General features: G+C 50.0%; 1 protein-coding gene across 1 annotated transcript in view; it reads right to left on the bottom strand.

Annotated features, from left to right (window-relative positions):
- Positions 1 to 691, bottom strand: part of LOC129213293 (uncharacterized) — a 152,805-nt gene extending 152,114 nt beyond the window's left edge. The window contains exon 1 of the mRNA XM_054843080.1: positions 632 to 691. The gene's annotated coding sequence lies outside the window, so the exon portion shown is untranslated. The remainder of the gene's footprint in view (positions 1 to 631) is intronic.
- Positions 692 to 13,932: the final 13,241 nt, after the last annotated feature.

Below are 13,932 nucleotides of genomic sequence, written 5' to 3'. Positions count from 1 at the left end.
ATGGCTCATACTACCTGTCATAAGTAGCTATTAAGGAGCCCATACCGCAGCATGGAAGAGAGGAGGGGGAAACCCAACGTACACTACAAAACATTCTCCCTCAAATTCTGCCCATCAAAGGGAATTTAATCTCCAGCTGTCTACCATTTAAGAAACATCAAGTAAAATGGTGAGAATAGACTGCAAAATGCCTTTTTTGCCATTATACTCACTACTGAGAGAAAACATTTTTGATGGGGTGACCTTTGCATCGAGCTGTGTTCATACTGAAATGCATTTTGCAGACCATGAAAAAAGCAGCTCCTTTTGACAGCTGAACTCAATACGTAAAAACCATTTAAGAGAAGCTGCTTTACAAACAGTGGGTGGCAGATGACAATTAGTTTTATTCTTCTATTATGGTACTGATGGGGGGGGAAAAATTATCACCATTAGTAACAGTGTGCTTGATACGACAACAAAGAGGGACCGGGCTCTCTCTCTCTTCTTTCCCATGTCTTATTTTCCCCGTGTATCTGCAAGCATCGCCTTTATTCCTTCATACACACACACACGCACTTATTCTTCGGTCTGTTCCCAATTTTGTCTCCCTTTGCTAATTCAGCCCTAAATATGTTAAATATTTAAATACGTTAAATGCAAATCCAGGCAGCTTCCTGAGCTGTGGAAGCGTTTTGTGTTGGCCCTTGAAGATCAGGATAAAAAGTCAAATCCCAGAAAAACGGGGACTAAAGAGGAGGAGGGGAAGAAAAGCAGCACAGGGAAGAGAGGGGGCACGGAAAAAATCTTCCACCAGCACAAGTCGCTCCCTCTGGTGTTTGAATTACACAAAATTACACACAGAAACACAGAATCCCAGAACGGTGGGGGCTGGAAGGGACCTCTGGAGATCTTCTAGTCCAACCCCCCTGATAGAGCAGGGTCACCTGGAGCAGGTAGTTTCGCAGTTTCTTTCAAAGTCTCACCCCGAGGCAGGGCGCTTGCTGGGGCACAGACCGGAGCCGCTGGCCACCCTCCGGGGACGCCGGCCTTGCCGCTCCCACTCAGGACCCGTGGGTTTGGGCCAGGCCAGCCCCCGTGGCTGGGCAGAAGGGACACACGAGGGCCCGAGAGGCCACTGGTTTGGAGAAGGCGGCTGAAAAGCAAGAGGAGACTCAGTGCCTGCAGAGCACCAGGCGCTCGGGACAGCTGGAACCCCCAGCAGCCGCCCTCCATGTCAGCCTTCCCCAGCAGCCACGTGTGATGGTCCCGGCCCGGGGGGAAGGGGGGCCATGGCCGCCGGCAGCCCTGCGGGATCCCCACAGCATCCTCCCCAGAGCAGCCCATCTCCGGGCGAGGCCCTGTGCACCGGGACCTGGCACAGGCGGCAGCCATCTGCCTTGTAAAGGGCTGGGTGGGCCGGGAGCCGGGCAGTTGCTTGTCGTGTTCCTCGTTCGCAGGAGGAGGTGGTGAGGGTATTCTGTGAGGGGCTGAACCCACAGAAAAATCCCACAAAGAACGCTTCTTCAGGATCAGACAACGGGCTGGGCTGGGCACGCGGAATCTTTTGACTAAGAAAAGAACTAATTTCACCACAGCATCTGCAGAAAAGCGACTGCTTTCCTCAGCTCAGCAGACACGAGGGCTGCGGACCCACGTTCAGCGGGGGCTGAGGGTGCTGAGAGAGACACGGGGCAGTGACCTACGGAGAGACAGAGACGGTTACGGAGCACATTCCCACCCAGGCAAGCGAGTAAACAAAAGGGCAAGCAAAACTAATAAAAAAAAATCCTATAAAGAAGTTATTTGGCCATAAATGAACACCAGGGTGGCAGCATCAGATACAATGGTTCCCAGATATTTTTTTTCTCCCTGAAGGTCAGGCAGCCCTTTGACTAATAAAATTTTAGAACCACAGCCGTAAAGTCTATTCCTGCCTCCGTTCTTTGCCTGCAGAGAGAATATATGTGCATGAGTCTGTATTTCAGATAGCTGGGGCCAAGGATAACTCAAAAGATCTTCAAAAAGGATAAAAACGTCCTTTGTTGTACGGCAGCTCCCAAAACCGTGATTTTGGTAGAAAATAGGCCCAGTCATATGAAAAGCTACACGCAGCACACAAAAGGCAACAAACAAAAGCATGTGAGAATTCAGGCAACAGTTGAATCATTTCAACATCAGCTGAAGCTTCGAAAATGTGATTAGCATATAGTTAGGAGACACTTCTCCTCGGCATCTAAAAATACCGAGGCAGCTCTGGAAGGCAGCAGCCGGGGCAGAGCAGGAGAGCCGGGGCAGGCTCTGTGTGCCGCTGCCCACGGGAGCAAGGGGCCCGGCTGCTGCTCGGCGTTGCAGGGGACAGCAGGTAGTTTGATCAGGCAGGTTGATTTTTACGACGCTTAGCGTAACAAATCCATCAAGGTCAGCCTGAAAATAGTCACGAGGCGTAGGTATTCGCACCATACGTTGGCGTCTTTTGATAAAAGGCTGCGCACCTCCTGTAGTGCTTAAAAACAGATACCTATTTTTAAATTAAGGTCTCCAAATGACTGTTTAAAAGCTGAAGTGGGAAACAACATTTAGAGCCCAGTTTTGTGGCTCTGATTTGCACGAGATCATGCTGCCTAATAGCAGGGACAACAGGAACTCCACGGGCTGCTCCCAGTTCGGCTCAGCTGGCAGCGCTGCCTCGCACCGCAGCCTGGCAGGGTCAGGATCTGCGCCAGTGGAAACCTTCCCTTCTGTTGTTTGAGCTTCGGATGAGGACTGAGCACAGACCTTTAAATGTGAGCTTCAGCGAGATCCACGGAGGAAGGCCAGTTCAGCACACGCTGTCCATTAAAGGTCAGCAGTTCGGGATGAGCTTCACCAGGCAGGAGCAGGCACCGGCCAGGATCGGCCATTATCTCCCAGAGAGGCCATAAATTACTTTATCCTTCAGATCAGGTGCTGAAAGCAAGGACCTGCATGTCTCCTAGGCTGCGAGGGACACCTGAAATCTGGCTCCTGCTCAGCTCTAGACAGGGGCTCTTTCCCCTGCATCCTTCATGGCTGAGTGCTGGCACAGCCCCAGCCCCGCTGCAGCCCCATGCTCGCTCAGCCCGTTCCCCACACCCCCATGTGCTTCCCATGTAATCTCAGTTGTTGTTCTAGGCAGACGGCTCTGTTTTTACTTAAGGCAATTCTATGCCTTTCATTGTGTTTTTAATTTTCGTTTCACCAAGATTCACTCCCACGACCATGCTTTCTGGCTTCTTCCAGCTTTTGTCCTTTATTTTTACTGCCGGAGTCAGAGATGATTATCTCTAAGAAAGAGATTTCAGCTGCATTATGTTGATGGTAAGTGCTGTTTTTCCTGCCCTGTCTGATTTTCCATGCAAGATGCTTTTCATATAGCTTTAAGTGTTTTATTATTTGCAAATTGGTTGCCACGTCTCCAAGTTTCCCTTTCCCTGCTGTGGAAAGTGCCAGCATTGCTGTAAGGAGGGAGTGCAGCCTCTGGGAGGCCCGAAGAAGCAATCAGTTGAACCTAGGGGAGGACCACAAAAACCTCCCACAAACGCAGGCTGCCCTGGGGCAGCGGTACCGTGGTGGATCTGCACACCTCTGCCTGCATGCTCGGGGCAGCAGAGACCCTCCTGTTCACCCAGAGGCAGCAACAGGATCACAGGCTTCCAAGCAGCCAGCGCATTCGGGTTCTGGTGATGCCTCCATCCCTGACAGCACGTTCTCCAGCGTAACATGGAGATCCTCAAACCATCATGTCTGCTGCCGGCACTGGGAGATGCCGAGGCAGCAGGGGAGCACTGCTGAAGTCCGGGACTGCAGATGGATCCTGATGCCACCCAAAGTTGGTACAGGCTGGGGCTGGCCAAGATCATCCTTCTAGAGCATCATCTTCTCCATGACAGGAGGCTTCTGAAGATGGCACGTGAATCTCCAGTCATGATCGAGGTCTCCAGAGAAGCGCCTTTTCCCTCCTTTCAGCGAGAAGAGATGTGCTCTGCCCAGCCTCTCCGGAAGCACTCTGCATTAGCCTTCCCCACGTTTCCTTCCCAGCGCCGTTGCTGCCTGCTCATGCTTCGGACCACCAGTTCTCAGCTGCTTCTTCAGCCATGTTTCACAGGGCCCCAACAGCCTCGCTGGTCCTACGGCCCTGTTACACAGGGCCTGGCAATGCCTTAAGCTCTCTCATATCACATACTGTGCTAGCGCCCAAAGCTAGAGGAGCAGATGACCCTGTAAGGGAAGGCAAGAGCATTAAAACAGCATCCTCACGTTGTCACAGACCACCAGCAGCTACAAAAGGTCCAACAAGGTCCTTGTCCCGTCAGCCGGCCATGCTCCCTGCGCGCTGTGGTGGACGCTTGTCCGACTGCAGCTAAGTCAGTGCTGTAACCTCAGCATCTGTGGGTTTTCCTCCCTGCCTACTTGTCGGGTCCCTCCATCAACATAAACCACCCGCTCATCGCTCGGCTCCGCAGCCCCGCCAGCATGCCGAAAACCAGCAGGTCCGTGCCCGTACAGGACCCTCACACCGTACGACATCCCGTAGGCTTGTGAACTAACAAACAGCCAGGGCAATACATAGAGCAAGCGCTACTGAAAGCCACTGCTGGCTCAGCATTTTTATTTTCAATCAAAGCAGCATTTTTTATTTTTTATAATAGTTTTCTCCCCTTTGGCATTTTCATTAGAAGACCAACAGGAAAAAAACCCCTTAACAATCCCTGAGTGAAAGTTATAAGCAGCCTGACACCTAGTAATGAGATACTTCAAGCTATGGCCTGGCCCTTTTATGGTATTTCTAAACTAAGCACTCAATCAAGCAAACTTGGAAAGAATGGAAAGTTTGTTACTCCCAGGCATATGTCTTATGGTTTTTCATCTTACATTTCAGCAGTGGAAGAATACAGTACAAATAAGGCAGGCAAATACCTGGCAATGAAATACTTCTGCCACAGTATAATTATTCCTCTCAACAAAAAGGCTTCCAAGACGGCTCCTGAGACAGTACTCGGCATTCACAGACAACCTGAGCAGCTCTTGGCTCCTCTCTTTTGAAATGCCTAAGGATTTTCCTTAAGGAAACAGAGCTCAGACAGTCCCTTCGTCCGCCCACCCTGTTGTCTTCCCTTCCCTGAGCAGCTCTGCAATCCACCAGCCAGTTTCACTCAACGTTTAAACAGGATGGTAAGGGTCCAAGATTGTCCATTTCCACACATTCTTATGTTAAAACGTATGCAGAAAAGATGAGAAATGTTACTGCTGTTGCAAAGCAGCAACTTGAAGACGATGCCTGCTGAATACTCGAGTGCTAAGAGATTTGGCTGAAGCTGTTGCAAGGGGGCCCTTCGCCCCATGCTGCCCGCAGCCACCGTCTGCCCAGCACATAGACCCCCAGCAAAACTCTCCCTCGCTCCCGAAACCTGGGGAAGGCACAGCAACCATAGTGGGAAGCCCTCGCTGAACTGATCAACCCTTTCAAACTTACTGCAGGGCTTGGCTCTCTAAGGGATCTGCCCAGAGCCCAGGAAGTCAGAAGAGGCAGGGCAGCAGACCCTGCCGGCAGCCGCCAGCACCTCCCTGCAGAGCCCCCGACACCGCTCCCGGCTGAGCGTGCCGGGGATGGGGCACCTGAAAGCACCCGGCACACAAGCCCAGGAAAGCAGGACAAGAATAAGATGAGCAGGTTCCCATCAGCAGGAAGGCAGGTAACCGGCGCCTTCAAGCAGCCAACCTTATCTCCATCACCGATCTCCGCTTGGAGCGCCCAGCTCCTCAGAAGACAATAAAGCTTTCACCCGGCCACCCACATGTCTGCGATTAATTCCTGTGAGATAGTCAGGAAGTTTCCACTCCGCTCACGCTCCAGCCACAGCTCAAGTTAAGCCTGTTGGCTGCAGCCAGGCTGCCAGGAGTCCCAGGGGGGCGGCGAGGGGCGTCTCGCCCTCGTAGGAGTTCTGCGACACCCAAAAGCGGAGCAGAGTTGCCGTGGGCAGGCAGCTCTCCGGCACAGACGGGGAAAAGAGCCGGCCTCTTGCGCTGTTGTCTCACTCGTCTCCTGTTTGACACGAGGAAGGGAAGGTTTTCTCAAAGCACAGCCATGCTTAGGCCACTCGCTCACCTCCCACAAGAAGTGATGCCATCCAAACACCGGTGCTAATTGCAGAGACAGGAAAATCATCTGCATTCTGCCCATAACAATCCATTGTTATTTTTATGCATGCACACACAGACACAAGTAAAGAACCCTTCTCATTTCAAGCTGTGCTATTATGCTAACTACAGAGAAATAAATATGCCACACTGTAGCCAATAAGTGTCATTCACATCAGTATTTATTCCAAACATGTTTCCCCCATCACGTCTGCTCTGCCTGGAACTGCTCATCACTAAAGAGGAGACCTTTATTTCTAGTGATTTAAGCAGACAGGAGAGAGTTAGCAATTAAAGCACACTTTTGTACCATTTAATTCTTTTTATTTCAGCTATCAGGGAGTGTTATCTGCTATCACTGCATCTTTCTATTGCTGGAGCTGCCACCTCCCAGTGCCGGGTTCGCATTTTGCCAATTTGCAAGGTGGGTTCTCCCACCCGGGCACGGAACGGGCTGACTGCTGACCTGCCACGGGCTCACGGCCCCACGCCCTGCACCGCAGGACTGGGTCTCTATCAGGAAAACGGGCTCAGAGTCATTTTTCCTCAAGCTCCGATACTTTCCTGTGCTGCCGACTCCAGCTCCGAGTCCCCACGTGCGTTTTGCTCTCGCCCGGTGCCTGCCATCAGGTGAAGTCTGCGGGCAGCCGCTGCGCCAGGAGCTGCCCCGGTGCTCCCACAGCCACGCCGGGAGCTGCCGGCAGCTGCACACAGATCCAGGCACCTTCAGTTGCTCCCTGGAGGGATTATTTCTCTGCTCATCAAGGGCTGGCGAGGACTGAATGTCATTGAAAAAAAGTATTTCAGAGCTAAAAATAGTCTCCTGATTTTTGCTTCCTTCCCAGAGCAAACGTCTGCCTGGCAGGCAGCAGATGAATTTAGTGGTCCTACCACGCGCATCTCATCTTGCGCCTGACGATGCTTCACAAACACAGTAAGCAAGGTGTCACACCAAACTCAGAAACTCCCGCTACCTGGGCTGGACTATAATTACATTTCACATTAAACTGAAAATAGAACCGAGTCAGAAACCCCCCTCCGGTCGTGGAAAACAAGCAAAGCTTTGATTTCTGCCCAAGAGGGACAGATCCGCCTGCCCGCCCACACCAGCAAACCCAGGTCTCGGCACAAACCCAAGCGACACGTGCCGTCGGCCCCCAGACCCGCAGCCTGCCCAAGCGAGGTAGCAATGGTTTCAGATCTGAGGCGCGCAGGTGCTTAACGGAGGGGCTAATGGTGCTGCCCTGAGGAAGGAATCCCCAGGACTGAACGAGGGCCAGCGCTAATTACCAGCCCACGCAAACTTGTGGGTTGTATGTCGAGGATCCTGTTATGCAAGAATACAGCCGGGCATGTTATTGCAAGCGAGGAGACAAGCATCCATGTGAATTGCAGAGGTGTAGGGAAAAAAGGGGGGGGAAAAATCCTTTCATTTTCCCCATGACTTTTTTCATTCTTATGGTTAAAGGCCTGATTTGTAAAGATACTAAAAACCTAAAGTTCTCATTGATGTTCCTGGACTTTGCTTTTTAAAACAAACTTATACTGCACAAAACAGTGGACCAAACACCAGTTAGGCTCCATCCGCAGAGCTAGCGAGACTGGGAAAGCACCCCGAACTGGTTTCAGCAGCAGCTTTTCTTTTGACCTCACTTGTCACCTGCTTTTCTCCTCCTGCTCCCAGATACAATCCTCGCTCCTTCCTGCTTACAGCCTGGTCCAGCCAAAAGCACAATTTACTTGCATCAGTGGAAGACAACAAGAATGGTTATTTCATGCTGTTTCCCCACAGTAGAAAGGGCAAATCCCACCCCAATCTAGCCGGGGAGGTGAAGACCAAGGGTGTTGCACATACATGTTTCTATCCAAGATCACATACCAAGTGTTTTGCTACTCCTGCCTTTTTCATATTTTCTTATATTAGGGCAAGAGAGACATCTAGAGATCACAGGCAGGGGATTGCAAGCTTCCGGAGAAACAGTTTTCTGTAGAATGATGGGATTACAGAGTGGGAACACTAAAATGAATTGAGACTTGAAACAAATCAACTCCTGGTTATAAACGATGAAGGCCCAAGAGGGAATAGCAATAGATGACAGAGTACCAGAAACACCCTCCGTTTCCATGGTTTGCCCCCACACGACACTAACCCAACCGTGGGGAAAAGCACCGCCTTGGCAGACAGAAAGTTTTGGGTAGGTCACATACCCTGCTAGGGCACCCTGTCCAAACGCAGCAGATACAACAGGAGTGCAAACACGATGATTAAGCACAGCGCCAGCAGATATGACCCTCAATAAAACATAACTAAGCTAGACTTAGAACTTGAATCCTGCCCTTTTAACGCCAAAGCAAAGGCCCACGTCCATCCCACCAGCACGACTGCACCAACGGCATCACTATTCTCATCTCAGTCACAGGACTGATGAGATGGGGCGTCCCGAGATGATTAGAAAAATTACAGCCCAGGAACAGGAGAACAAGCTACCCATTTTGTTAAAATATGCACCTGACCCATTTGCTTTTACAGACCATTTGGTATCCACTTTAACAATGTTTTACACCACTATAAAAAGTGTAAGTGGTGGTTGCTGGGTGTTTTCAGCTGCTGATCTCAAGCATCCTGCTGCATTATGCTGTTGCATGACACTAAAACTTGGATCGACTACAACTGCGCGATGACTATTGCCCTGTCGCCAGCCCAAGAACAAAATACACTGCCCCAGAGGTTTTGCTTGAACAGCTGAGTGCCACAACCGGCATACAAAGGAGAGGAAAGAGGGCTGTAGGACACGTAACACGGTTGTAGTAGAGTCAGCTACATTTAGTCTATCAAAGAAACCAGCAGTGAATTTGACTGCCTTGTTAGACTGAGACCTGTCACCGGCACATCAGAGATTTTGCAAAAGGGGTTTTAACTTGCTTGATGCTTGCCGGGAGCAACGGCCGTAGCTTTGCTCGGCTTGTAAAGGCTGCTTCACCACTGACATACCTTCCTGTTCACGTGTGCTCCCTCAGACAGAACTACACGGGGTGAAATTCCACGGAAATGAGGTCTAGGGCCCCTGTTATGCAATGGTGAGAGAAGATAACTGCGTCTCTCTTCTGGACTTACTTCCAACTCAGATTTTAGAACAACTGTCTTAGTGATAGGAGGAGTATTTTCCCCACTTTTACTTTGCATGCATTTTTTTGGCCTGCAGTTTTCCTTCCCCCATCTTCAACCAGTGAACCTGACTGATTAAGGACATCCACTCCTCTGCGTAAGGAAAACCAGCACACCGAGGAGAGCCGGCACGCTAAAGCATCAGCCTGTTACACAGACCGAGTGCGACTAAAATACTGTCGTATCACAAGTAGCACATTTTACCAGGCTGTAATTTAGTTCCAAATCGAATGCCTGCCCATCCTTTCATTCTGGGTACTGCGTGAGAACAGATCCTGTGGGTACAGCCTGTCCTGGGGAAGTTGGAACCCCTCTGGAGACAGGGACGTTCCCGGCGGCTGCCACCTCTGCTTGGCTGCGCCCACACCCCCTGCAAAGCCATGCGCGTGCCCTCCATGTCACTGCACCCCAGCAGTACAATTTTAATTCATGCTCCCTCTATAAATATATATATACGTATAGGTTCTAGTTAGCAGCCACACACTGAGTAGGAATCACTTGGTGGCTGCTGAACCCAGTGCAGCTGGATCAAGAATGCCAGGACAGCTCTCGAAACAATGGGTAACCACCAGGTCATGGCAGATACAGGACAGCCTGATTACACCAAGAGTGGACCTACCAAAGGTCAAAACTCTCATTACCTTCACCAGAACCACAATATTTATTTGTACACATTCTCCTCTTTTTCTACTGCTTTTATGAGATTATTCTCACATAACCGCCCAGACTGGATCAACTTTAGACTAAGTGGAAAGTTTTATGCCTTCAGACATCCTCATTCACTTCGTCTGAGGAGAAGGTCAATGGAATTTATTTTTTTTCCGCAGCAGAAAATGCACTTTTGCGTGTCAAGCAATAAAGTTTACCCGGTTATTCTTGTCACCTGCTATGTCAGCATTTGTCTCTTTGTAAACAAAACCAAATTAATCCAGGTCATGAGCTGGCAATCAAAATGCAATGTACCAGAGCAAGGAGATGGTGAACAGCAGCAGAAGTGAGAGAAAAATAGATGATTCTCTTTTAAAATAGAACTGCATAAGTAAAATGGCAGCACTTGAGCAGAGAAAGCATCAGAGGCACGAGCAGATACAGAGGCCAGCAGGTTCTGAAACTCCTTGGCTCTACTGGAATAGTCCTCGGGAGTAAACCGCAGTTAAATCCATCCAGATTATTTACTGAGTGCCTGACATTTGCATTAATTGGCAGTAAGACACTGAACAGTAGATAGTCTTGTCTTAAATCTAAATTAGCTAAATAGCATTAGACAAAACACAAAAAAATCTTGTCATTTGAGTGCATGTAATTTTCATCAAAACCCCCAAAATAACAGCTTTGGCACTCCCAGATCCTTCAACAGTAAGTGGTGCCTCCTGTCCTCTACCACCAGCCTCACCGGCACAGCCTGACGAGCCCATCACCGTGCTCCCCATTCCTGCACCCCGCAGTCAGGAACCCCACGCCAGCCACGAGCAACTTCTCATTCCTTCACCGCTGTGAAATAACTACTCGGTGCCAACTCGGCTGGGACAAGCCCTACAGCCTCACTCACCGCTTCCACCCATTTTCTCTCCCTGCTTTCAGCTGTACCGCGCACACATCCTCGTCTGCCATCACTGGCTTTCGCCGAGACTCCAGTAAGTGAAAATAACAGTTCAGACATTGCAGATCAAGGGTTAATTACTACTTGCATCTCTGGTGCAAGTAATCAGCACATGAGTTTGAGAAACAAAACACACGCTCCATTCTGGGGACCGGAGCTGACTGAATTAATTACCTGTGGCAGAACACAAACAAAAGGAGAAGGAGGAGAAAGTGCATTTGCAGCGAGGCTGCTCTCACGCACCAGGCTTTTTACCCTGTTGCCGTGTTTTGAAGATCCATACTTATTCTTACTTCCCATATTATCTTAAATCAGGCTCTACTGCATCAAAGACAGAAAAAAATTATCTTTGTGGGCCAGAGTAGAGAAGTCAGGACATTTAGCTCTGCAGAAGGAACAGACAGACAGCAGCAAGGCCAAAGCCCTCTTGGGACTCCTCTCACACAGCTCGCCCTCCCTCTCCAGCGATTCAAAGTCAGATGCCGCCATCTGTTGACAACTTCCCACTCCAACAATAAACAGGTTTTTCTCTTCACGCACAGCAGGCAGCTTAAACATCTTTTATCCTGTTATTAAACAGCAGTGTAAGAAGCAAAGGCAATCGACATCTGGAAACACTGATCGTGGAGCTGAGGGCAGAAGTGAGACCAGGCTGCACCCCACAGGTGGGTCACCCTCTCCCGACTACTTCCGACTTAGTAACTTCACAACTGGAAGTAAGACCTGACCCCATTTTACCACCCGTGACCAGGACCACTGGTGCTTACCTCCCTGTGAGCAGCCGGGCAGGCCAGAGGGACAGTCGGCAGCGCAGCACCACCACACACCTGCCGTACCGCAGGACGACGAGCTGCTCCGGGGAAAAATGGCCACACTCACACGGCCCCAGGTGCTTAGCAAGGAGCAGCAGGCCTCCAGCAAAAGGCCAGAACCTCTCTCTACATCTGGAGAGGGTACGGGAGACAACCACTTCCAGACTCATCCAGTGCCAGACCGCAGCGTACCCAGGACAGCACCAGGCGTGGAGGCTGGTCATCGACAGGTTTGCAGCACCGGCGCTTTCCTCAGGCATCACCCACCCTCCCAGCTATCCCCACGGGAAGGTCAACTGCCTCTGTCCCACGGGGGACAATCCCGTTGTTAACATCCCCCTCTGCTCCACAGGCACCAAACACCTTCTCTAAACTAACACCTTTCCTGTGGCTGCCAGCTGCAACCTGTACCGGGCCTTTCCCCTCTCACCGCTGCCTGTTAATCCTTTTATTACCCTGAAGGATAGTTAACTTTTACCTACAAACACCGCTTTCCCAAGGCATACGGCCTCAGCTCAGAAATCACCGTAGGAACTTAGAGCAGCCACAGCAGCTTCCACGTGTGGCAAGCCAGCGTGGAGTACATTTGTTATACACTAGAAAAGGTGCAGCTGCTGCTGCGCGCTTCCCTCCCAGTCAGTCTTTTTACACTGGAGGTCTGATTTCCATCTAGTAATTCTACAGAAGTTGTCAGGCTGGCTTGTGAAATAAATTAACAGTCTGTTCTCAACTGAGAGCATCAGAAATTCTCTTACTTTAGAAGTCTCTGTAAGAGCAAAGGTCACACACAGGTAAACTGGTTCAGAAGAGTGATGTGCACATCCTGTACAAAACAGTTTTAAAACACAAATGTCAAACCATCAGGGAACTTGAGGCCATAGTAAATTCATCCACAGGAAGCCTTAAAGCGCCACAGACCTTCTCCTGTCAGGTATCAGAACTGTGTGTTCTGTTCTGACTGATACAAATCACATCATTGTATAAAAAAGAACAGCAGAACCGTGACAGGATCTTCAGGGTTACTCTGAGCAAGGAACACAACAGCTCGGGTGGAGTCAGTGCTTAGTGCTGCAGAATTATTGCCATTACGGATAGAAAAAACCCACTGTTACAAAATAGCTTGATCCGACAATAAAAACAGGGTCAAGACAGACCTCTGACTTTGTAACTACTTTGTAATTCAGCATACAGATCTTATCTTGGGCTAAGCAGATTTCTGCCTCGCATCAGACTGAGAACCGCACTGATCACCTTGGAATGCTCTGATGCCATCTGCAATCCAGACTTTGTGTCCGCAACCTGCCTGTGACCGAGGTAACGCAGGTAACCCAGCCCTTCGTACCCTTCCCCTGCTCTCCCCAGCCAAGCTCCGAGCCTGTTCAGGGATGCTAGCGCACACCACCAGGACACTTCCCGAAAGCATTCCTTCTCACTTCACTGCCACCACCTCGCTCCTCAGAGATCCACATCATCACCTGCCTACAAAGAGTTAAGATCCGTTTGCTGAGCAGCAAGGTCTCCTTTTCTCCCAAAAAAGCAACAGACTGAGGTCAAATAGGTTACGCAGTTACCAACCAGAAAGACTTTGCGCCTGAAGCCCATCACTTCACCCCAAGGCTCCCTGAGCAGCTTTGCGATGCAGCATCGCCTTCAAGGCACACCACTTCAAGCTCAAGCGACTGTACGCGTCAACCACCAGGACAGATCACCAAGGACAACTGTCTCCAACCATCTGTATCAAGAACCACAAATTCAAGTGTTTTAAAGTGAGTTGAAACAGGCTTGCTACGTTTCAATAGGCTCCTTCCTAACGAAGGCTCCAACGAAGCGAACTGAAGCATGGCATTCCCAACGGCTGTTGGAGGACAATGCAGTCAGCCCAGACACTACCTTCCTGTTCTCTACCATCCGCACGTGGCTCTTCAGCTGGACTCATCTGCTCTGTGCACTGCTCCGAAGAAACACGTTGATTTTTCTGTATCAAACACGTGATGCTGTCATGCATCAGACGCCTGAAACAAAGACCAACAACTCATTCAATACTAAACATTCACTAGCTGTAGGTTCAGATTTCCCATCTCCTTGCTCAAAAAAAGTTACTTAAAGAAATCCCTAACAGTTACAACTTCATGGTAACACCTGAAGCAGCTGCACAGCAACTACCCTGCGCAAACCTGCTGTTTCAGAGGTCATCTTCTATTATTCACCTAGAAGGT

Source organism: Grus americana, chromosome 15, assembly GCF_028858705.1.
Source record: "Grus americana isolate bGruAme1 chromosome 15, bGruAme1.mat, whole genome shotgun sequence".
Classification (NCBI taxonomy): domain Eukaryota; kingdom Metazoa; phylum Chordata; class Aves; order Gruiformes; family Gruidae; genus Grus; species Grus americana.
This window is presented reverse-complemented; position numbering and strand designations above follow the sequence as displayed.